This window comes from Pleurodeles waltl, chromosome 2_1, assembly GCF_031143425.1.
Source record: "Pleurodeles waltl isolate 20211129_DDA chromosome 2_1, aPleWal1.hap1.20221129, whole genome shotgun sequence".
In the NCBI taxonomy this organism is placed as follows: domain Eukaryota; kingdom Metazoa; phylum Chordata; class Amphibia; order Caudata; family Salamandridae; genus Pleurodeles; species Pleurodeles waltl.
The window spans coordinates 885336119-885346254 of NC_090438.1; positions in this window are offsets into that span (position 1 = coordinate 885336119).

Sequence of the window (10136 nt, forward strand, 5' to 3'; positions counted from 1 at the left end):
AACCACGTCAATAGATTTCCCTCCTAACCCAATAGGCTGGATTAATAGCTGAGATAAGGTAAATCCTTGATTCTTAAATAGCTCATTCCATTTAGCTTCACTTAATAGTGTAAATGGTGACCCAGAATCTGTCATCACCTTAACTTGAATACCATTAATCTCAACCAGACAAAAGGGTCTTTTCAGATTTGGAGATTTTAACTCATAGATTAATTCATTATTTACATTTACAACAAATACTTCATCGTCATCACCGCTAGAAGATCGAGAATTATTCGAAGCTACACTGTACACCTTGCTTGTTTTCTGTCTGTTGGACTTATTAGACTTGCACACTCTAGCACAGTGTCCCTTCTTGTAACACTTAGCACACATTTTAGCAATGGCTGGACAACATTTTGTATTCCTCAAATGAGCCATACTGCTGCATCCATAACACTCGAATGGTTAATTTCCAAGTTTTTTATCAGTTTTACTGAACGTAGATCGGAGCAGATTACTGTTCTTTTTGTTCCCTTTTCTGTTCTTACTTTTAATCTCAAACACATCCGGCCATGGAACCTGACACTTATTGTCAGAAATAGCCATTTGTTCCAAAAATGATCCTTGGGTAGGTCGCTTCCCCCGCCGCTGCAGCTCCACCTGCCCAGGCTCCTGCCACCTCCCAGCAAAACCGTAATTACTCCCTGCGCCCCCCCGCCCAGCCCCTCGTTACTCACCTCTGTCTTCTGAACTTCTGGCTTCTACTCTCTCCTCCAACTTTCTTTGTACCGCTGCTGTCCTCTCTCTGTCCATTTCCCTTCGCTTTCTGCTCTTCCCTCTGGTAGCCATCTTCCTCCGTTTTCTGCTCCTCTTCTGTAGCCCACTTGCTGCGTGTTCTGCTCTTCTCCTGTGTCCTTCTCTTCTTCCTCACCGCATTTTCTTCGTGCTCTGCTCTTTCTCTGTGTTCCGCTCCTCTTCCTCACCGCATTTTCTTCGTGTTCTGCTCTTCCTCTGTGCTCTTCTCTTCTTCTCTCTTCTCCCTCACTGCATTTTCTTCATGTTCTGCTCTTCCTCTGTGTTCTTCTCTTCTTCTCTCTTCTCCCTCACCGCATTTTCTTTGTGTTCTGCTCTTCCTCTGTGTTCTTCTCCTCTTTTCTCTTCTTCCTCACCCCATCCTTCGTGTTCTTCTCTTCCTCTGTGTTCTTCGGTGTTCTTCTCCTCCTCTGCACCCCATCCTTCGTGTTCTTTTCTTCTTCTGTGTTCTTCTGTGTTCTTCTCCTCCTCTGCACCCCATCCTTCATGTTCTTTCTTCTTCTGTGTTCTTCTGGTGTTCTTCTCCTCCTCTGCACCCCATCCTTTGTGTTCTTTCTTCTTCTGTGTTCTTCTGTGTTCTTCTCCTCCTCTGCACCCTATCCTTCGTGTTCTTTCTTCTTCTGTGTTCATCTGTGTTCTTCTCCTCCTCTGCACCCCATCCTTCGTGTTCTTTTTTCTTCTGTGTTCTTCTGTGTTCTTCTGGTGTTCTTCTCCTCCTCTGGTGTTCTTCTCCTCTTCTGTGTTCTTCTCTTCTTCTGTACTCTTCTCCTCTTCTTCTGTGGTCTTCTCTTCTTCTGTACTCTTCTATTCTCTTCTTCTGGGTTCTTTTCTTCTCTTCTTCTACTCCTCTCTTCTTTTCTTCTGATTCCTCTCTTCTTCTGTAATCCATCTCTTCCCTTCCCTATCCTCTTTCCCTTCCCCTCTATCTGACCCCCCCGCCCCCGCCCTCTGCTTTCCCGCCGCCACCACCCGATCGGCCCCGCCCCCCCTGCTCTCATTCATCACCCCCCCTCCCGCCTCCTGCCCTCAGCTGACCCCTCCTCCCCCCTCCTCCCTCTTATGGCGGCCGCTGTGCGGCAGAGACAGCGACCCTTGACCCTAGGGTAGGTCGCTTCCCCCGCCCCTGCAGCTCCACCTGCCCAGGCTCCTGCCATCTCCCAGAAAAACCGTAAGTACTCCCTCCGCCCCCCCGCCCAGCCCCTTGTTACTCACCTCTGTCTTCTGAACTTCTGTCTTCTGCTCTCTCCTCCAACTTTCTTCGTACCACTGCTGTCCTCTCTCTGTCCATTTTCCTTCGCTTTCTGCTCTTCCCTCTGGTTGCCATCTTCCTCCGTTTTCTGCTCCTCTTCTGTAGCCCACTTGCTGCATGTTCTGCTCTTCTCCTGTGTCCTTCTCTTCTTCCTCACAGCATTTTCTTTGTGCTCTGCTCTTCCTCTGTGTTCCACTCCTCTTCCTCACCACATTTTCTTTGTGTTCTGCTCGTCCTCTGTGCTCTTCTCTTCTTCTCTCTTCCCCCTCACCGCATTTTCTTTGTGTTCTGGTCTTCCTCTGTGTTCTTCTCTTCTTCTCGCTTCTCCCTCACCGCATTTTCTACGTGTTCTGCTCTTCCTCTGTGTTCTTCTCCTCTTTTCTCTTCTTCCTCACCCCATCCATTGTGTTCTTCTCTTCTTCTGTGTTCTTCTGTGTTCTTCTCCTCCTCTGCACCCCATCCTTCGTGTTCTTTTCTTCTTCTGTGTTCTTCTGTGTTCTTCTCCTCCTCTGCACCCCATCCTTCGTGTTCTTTCTTCTTCTGTGTTCTTCTGTGTTCTTCTCCTCCTCTGCACCCCATCCTTCGTGTTCTTTCTTCTTCTGTGTTCTTCTGTGTTCTTCTCCTCCTCTGCACCCCATCCTTCGTGTTCTTTTTTCTTCTGTGTTCTTCTGTGTTCTTCTGGTGTTCTTCTCCTCCTCTGGTGTTCTTCTCCTCTTCTGTGTTCTTCTCTTCTTCTGTACTCTTCTCTTCTTCTTCTGTGGTCTTCTCTTCTTCTGTACTCTTCTCTTCTCTTCTTCTGGGTTCTTCTCTTCTCTTCTTCTACTCCTCTCTTCTTTTCTTCTGATTCCTCTCTTCTTCTGTAATCCATCTCTTCCCTTCCCTATCCTCTTTCCCTTCCCCTCTATCTGACCCCCGCCCTCTGCTTTCCCGCCACCACCACCCGTTCGGCCCGCCCCCCCTGCTCCCATTCGTCGCCCCCTCTCCCCCTTCCCGCCCCCAGCTGACCCCTCCCCCCTCCTCCCTCTTATGGCAGCCGATGCGCGGCGGAGACAGCGACCCTTGACCCTAGGGTAGGTCGCTTCCCCCGCCGCTGCAGCTTCACCTGCCCAGGCTCCTGCCACCTCCCAGCAAAACCGTAAGTACTCCCTGCGCCCCCCTGCCCAGCCCCTCGTTACTCACCTCTGTCTTCTGAACTTCTGTCTTCTGCTCTCTCCTCCAACTTTCTTCGTACCTCTGCTGTCCTCTCTCTGTCCATTTCCCTTCGCTTTCTGCTCTTCCCTCTGGTAGCCATCTTCCTCCGTTTTCTGCTCCTCTTCTGTAGCCCACTTGCTGCGTGTTCTGCTCTTCTCCTGTGTCCTTCTCTTCTTCCTCACCGCATTTTCTTCGTGTTCTGCTCTTCCTCTGTGTTCTTCTCTTCTTCTCTCTTCTCCCTCACTGCATTTTCTTCGTGTTCTGGTCTTCCTCTGTGTTCTTCTCCTCTTTTCTCTTCTTCCTCACCCCATCCTTCGTGTTCTTCTCTTCCTCTGTGTTCTTCTGTGTTCTTCTCCTCCTCTGCACCCCATCCTTCGTGTTCTTTTCTTCTTCTGTGTTCTTCTCCTCCTCTGCACCCCATCCTTCGTGTTCTTTCTTCTTCTGTGTTCTTCTGTGTTCTTCTGCTCCTCTGCACCCCATCCTTCGTGTTCTTTCTTCTTCTGTGTTCTTCTGTGTTCTTCTCCTCCTCTGCACCCCATCCTTTGTGTTCTTTTTTCTTCTGTGTTCTTCTGTGTTCTTCTGGTGTTCTTCTCCTCCTCTGGTGTTCTTCTCCTCTTCTGTGTTCTTCTCTTCTTCTGTTCTCTTCTCCTCTTCTTCTGTGGTCTTCTCTTCTTCTGTACTCTTCTCTTCTCTTCTTCTGGGTTCTTCTCTTCTCTTCTTCTACTCCTCTCTTCTTTTCTTCTGATTCCTCTCTTCTTCTGTAATCCATCTCTTCCCTTCCCTATCCTCTTTCCCTTCCCCTCTATCTGACCCCCCACCCCCACCCTCTGCTTTCCCGCCGCCACCACCCGTTCGGCCACGCCCCCCCTGCTCCCATATGTGGCCCCCCCTCCCGCCCCCAGCTGACCCCTCCTCCCCCCTCCTCCCTCTTATGGCGGCTGCTGAGCAGCCGCGCAGCGGGCGCGCCACTGGCGCGCCAAAGGCAAGCCCATCTGTGCCCGTCTGCGCCTGTCAGCGCCTGGACTGCTCCCAACGCCATGACCCCTGGCCCCCAGCACTCTCAAACCCCACGGCGCCGCTACGACCACACCTCCCTCCACGCACTCAACCCGGGACACTCTAGAACCTGCTTCCAAGCCAACCCGAAATGCACCCATGGACCCTTCGCATGCCTTACCTGCAAGCACACCTTTCACCGCGACTGCACCCCACCCGCCAGCCCTCGCGCCAATAACCACCTCAAATGCATCCTCATCAACGCACGCTCCGTCCACAAGCACGCCATTGAACTTTGGGACCTCCTGGACTCCACCGCACCGGAAGTCACCTTCATCACTGAGACCTGGATGAACGTCTCCTCGGCCCCCGACATCGCCATAGCCATCCCCGACGGCTACAAGATCGGCAGGAAAGACCGCACCAACCAAGTTGGAGGAGGAATCGCCATCATATTCAAGGACTCCATCAACGTCACCACTTCCACCGAAGACACCCCCTCGCCGCCGAACACATGCACTTCCAGACCCACACCGACCCCAGGACCACCCTCAGAGGAACTCTCATCTACAGACCCCCTGGACCACTCGCCCTCTTCAGCGAATCCATCGCTGACTTCATCTCCCCGCACTCCCTAGCCTTGCCAGACTACATCCTCCTCGGAGACCTCAACTTCCACCTGGAACAGAACAACGACCCCAACACCACCACCCTGCTCAACAACCTCGCCAACCTCGGTCTCAAGCAACTGGTGAACACCCCCACCCACATCGCCGGACACACGCTCCACCCCATCTTCTCTGCCAGCAACCACGTATCCTTCAGCCACTCCTCCATAATACACTGGACCGACCACAGATGTGTCCACTTCACCTTCAGACGCAAGACTCTCCACCTCCGCACACAACCCATCCCACGCAGACATTGGAACAAAGTCTCCACGGAACAGCTACTCTCCACTCTCAGCCACAACCAACCTACCATCTCCACCGCCGCCAACAACGCAGCCCTCAGCCTCACACATTGGATCACCAACTGCACGGACAACCTCGCACCCCTCAGGCGCCTCCCAAGACAAACCAACGCCAGGAAACCTCAATGGTTCACAGACACCCTCTAGGAATCCAAAAAAACCTGCCGTACCCTCGAGAAAGCCTGGCGCAAAGACCACACCATAGAAAACATGTCTGCCCTCAAAAACGCCACCCGCGAACACTATCAGCTGATCCGCGCCACCAAGAGAACATCCTTCAAAGACAGACTGGACAAGAACACTCACAACAGCAAAGAACTCTTTAACATCGTCAAAGAGCTCTCCAATCCTAACGCTTACTCCAACTCCATCACGCCCTCTCAAGATCTCTGCAACTCCCTCGCTACCTTCTTCCATCGAAAGATCACCGACCTTCACGACAGCTTCGGTCCAAAGACCCAGCCAACCACCACAGAACCCACTGCCCCAGCCATCACCCTCAACGCCTGGACCCACATCAGCGCGGAAGAGACCAAAACTACCATGAACTCCATCCACTCCGGTGCCCCCTCGGACCCCTGCCCCCACTTCATCTTCAACAAAGCCGACGACATCATCGCCCCCACCTCCAGACCATCATCAACAGCTCGTTTGCATCTGCCACCTTCCCCGAGAACTGGAAACACACAGAAGTCAACGCTCTCCTGAAGAAACCTACCGCAGACCCCAACGACCTGAAGAACTTCCGCCCCATCTCGCTCCTCCCCTTCCCTGCCAAAGTCATTGAGAAGACCATTAACAAGCAACTGACCAAATTCCTTGAAGACAACAACCTTCTCGACCCCTCCCAGTCCGGATTCCGAGCCAACCACAGTACAGAAACCGCCCTCATCGCAGTCACCGACGACATCAGAACTCTGATGGACAACAGAGAAACAGCCACCCTCATCCTCCTCGACCTCTCGGCTGCCTTCGACACCGCCTGCCACCGCACCCTAACAACCCGCCTCCGCTCCACCGGTATCCAAGGACAGGCCCTGGACTGGATCACCTCTTTTCTCTCTGACCGCTCCCAAAGAGTCTACCTCCCGCCTTTCCGCTCGGTTCCCACCAAGATCATCTGCGGCGTCCCTCAGGGATCCTCGCTCAGCCCTACTCTCTTCAATATCTACATGAGCCCTCTCGCCGACATCGCACGCAAACACAACATCAACATCATCTCCTACGCCGACGACACCCAGTTGATACTCTCCCTCACCAAAGACCCAGCCACCGCCAAAACCAACCTGCAGGATAGAATGAAAGACGTTGCAGAATGGATGAAACTCAGACGCCTGAAGCTGAACTCAGACAAGATGGAAGTCCTCATCCTTGGAAACTCCCCGTCCGCCTGGGACGATTCCTGGTGGCCCACGGCCCTGGGCACCGCACCGGCCCCCTCAGACCACACTCGCAACCTCGGATTCATCCTGGACCCCCATCTCACCATGACCAAGCAAGTCAACGCCATCTGGTCTTCTTGCTTCCTCACACTCCACATGCTCCGAAAGATCTTCCGCTGGATCCCCGCCGACACCAGAAAAACTGTGACCCACGCCCTCGTCACAAGCCGTCTGGACAACGGAAACACCCTATATGCTGGAACCACCACAAAACTCCAGAAACGTCTTCAGCGAATACAAAACGCCTCTGTTCGCCTCATCCTCGACATACCCCGCAACAGCCACATCTCTGCCCACCTGAGACACTGCACTGGCTACCCGTCAACAAAAAGATCACCTTCAGGCTCCTCGCCCACGCACACAAAGCCCTCCACAACAAGGGACCCGAATACCTCAACCGTTGCCTCAGTTTCTACATGCCCACCCGTCAATTTCGCTCTGCCAACCTCGCACTCGCCGCTGTCCCTTGCATCCGCCGCACAACGGCAGGTGGGAAATCCTTCTCCTGCCTGGCGGCCAAGACATGGAACTCCCTCCCTGCCAACCTCAGGACCACCCAGGACCACCTCGCTTTCCAGGGGCAACTCAAGACCTGGCTCTTCGAGCAGCAGTAACCCCAACCCTAGCGCCTTGAGACCCTCACGGGTGAGTAGCGCGCTTTATAAATATTATTGATTGATTGATTAATTAAATGACACAGTGCTTTCAATCCTGGTTGCAATTTCTAATGCTTTCTGTAACGTCAAATTGGGCGAATAAAAAAGCTTCTTGTACCTTTTTATTATTAGTCTTTTCCACTAGCTGGTCTCAAATTATTTCTTCCTTAAACTCCTTATAATCACAAGAGACCGCTAAAAGTCTTAAAGCTCCAACATAACCGGAAGCAGATTCACCCTCAGCTTGGACTCTCCTGTAAAATTTGTGTCTCTCCAATGTGACGTTCTTACACTTCTTGAACCTAACATCCAAATACTTTATTTCTATCTTATACCCATCCTCCGTACCATCACCTTCACCATCAGTAACTAAAACCACCACCTTTGGAATGTATTTAAGAATTTTCCGCCCCTCATTCCCCAAACAATGCCTTAAAAATGGAAATTTCCTCTTGTGAGTAAAACTTTCACCCTCAAGAGCATCCAAATATGCTTCAAAGGCCTCTTTCCACTGTTCCCAATTAGCCTCTGGAGAGGCAGGATCAGGAATAAATGGAGTAGGTGGAGAAATAGATTGATGCATAGTGAATGAGATATACAATGTTATAATAAGACAATTTGCAAATTAAATACATAAATGTACACAGTCCCACAAGGTGTGCAATCACTGCAGCAGGAAGAATACCATGGTACAATACATATTACTCTTGCAATAAAGCTGCAAAATTAACTGATCACAAGGTGTGCATGTCACCGTGACACACAGAACATTTCCATCAAAGAATGCCGCTAAATTGTGCGTATCACCGTACGCACTGAAAAATTGCTCCAACATTTATTGTCCAGTAATTGTACAGCAGATACTGCGGCCACACAGTGTTCTAATTTAAAATGACGTTCCAAAATGGCCAAGCAAATAGTGTGCGTCTCACCGTGGCATGCAGAATGGCACAGAAAATGCCCCCCAAAGCGTGCCACAACAAAGCACTAGCATGACAAACGCCTTTAAAATTTCCTCAAACCAGGTGTGCGTGTCACCGTGACAGGCAGGATGTAGCAGCGTGCCACAACAAAGCACTAGCACACCAAATGTCTTTAAAATGGCCACCAAACAGGAGTGCGTGTCACCGTGTCACGCAGGATGCAAAAGGTCCGTGACGTAAATAAGAGGACGCTCCCCCAATACTCGCACATACACGTAACGTGTAAAAAAAAAAGAAATAACGTGTTCCGGTGATGACGCATCCCTGGGAAAAGCTCCAGCAGCAGCACGTCCCAGGAGAACTTCCCTCAGTAGGGAGCGCAATAGGGAGCGCGTTAATCTCACCGTAACCCAGCAGAAGGAGCAGCTGTCAATGTGCTGTAAATCCACGATGTGGGAGGTTTGTCCAATGAAGACCCTTGTCGCTACTGAAAGGACGTCCACACGGTAAATATTGCTTGTATACGTTTATTCAAGTTTATGCAGACAGGCAGCTTCTCCCTCCATTCTTCCCACTCCAACTTCGTTGTTGGCCCAACCGTCACCATGAACTGAGTCACAAACTACCCCAGCATTCTCATTCCATGGCGCAAAGCGCAAGGCATGGCACAGGAACGTAGTACACACTTTTAACCCAAAACACAACCCAACATGAGACAGTTTCCTCACACTATGCCTTAAACAGTGTGGAATAAGTGAGGTGTAAATTCAGTGTTATATGAAATGGGTGTGAAAGACAATGGGGAGGTGGTGAACCCAGCTTCATAAACACTTTGCCCCAGATCTCCAGTGTGACTCTATTTACTGAGGATGAGTAGTTTAAAGCTTCATTTGGCCTCTACTGCTATGGGACCTGCAATAGAGACATGTCTGTTCTGAGGTGTTCTCGGTAATGCAGCACTGTTTCAATGTCTCTTTCGTCCTCCATTCTCGAGGAAGCACAGTTGACTGGCTTAGAAATGTAAGGTAATATGTGTGAGGGCAAGTACCCTCATGTCACGTGTCTAAAAAGTATCTTGCTTGCGGATGATGGTGGTTTATTTTGCCATGAATTTATCACATTCTGTTTAAGTAGTGGTGGCATGGTCAGCTGTGCTATTGTTTGAAATGGATAAAGGAGCTAGGGTAGGACCCTCGTCTTTATCACAAAGATTTTTCTGAACCATGAGAACTACTTGGTCTATCATCTCTGGAAGTCTTGCTTTAGGTCTCGGAACAGTGCAGCAAAAATCATGTCTTCTATTTGTGAGTTTGTGTAACTGATTAGGATCCCCAAGTATTTAATTTTATCTGATGACCAAGAGATAGAGATAAGCTACTGCAGCTGAACAATTTGTCCGGGCTAGGGTGTAAGAGTAGTGCTTCTGAATTGGTTATGTTTATTTTAAAGTTTGATATTGTATGGGATTCCCTATTTTCTTCCAGGAGTTATGGCACTGACACTAGGATGAAAAAATGATTAGCAAACATGGTAAGTTTGAAAGTGTCTTTGACAATTGTAACTCCTTTTACCTCTTTCCTACTTCTTATCATGTTGGCAAGGGTTAACAGTGTGAGGGCAATGATGAAAGGTGACAGTGGAATCATTGCCTGGTCTGTCTGTCTCCTTCTCTCCCTCTCTATCAAGGTTCATTGCTATAATCTTATTTATACTTTTATCTTTGCTCTAGACATCTGCCAGTTAGCTGGTAATTAGCTATGAGCCACTTTATAAAGCATGATCATATGCCTAATTTCTGTAGGACAGCTCTCACGGGCATCCAGTCTATTCTCTCAACTACCTTTTTGGTGTCTAGGGAAAGAAGGGGGACTTTTTTGGGATGCTTCTAACTGACACTTCACACATGGTATC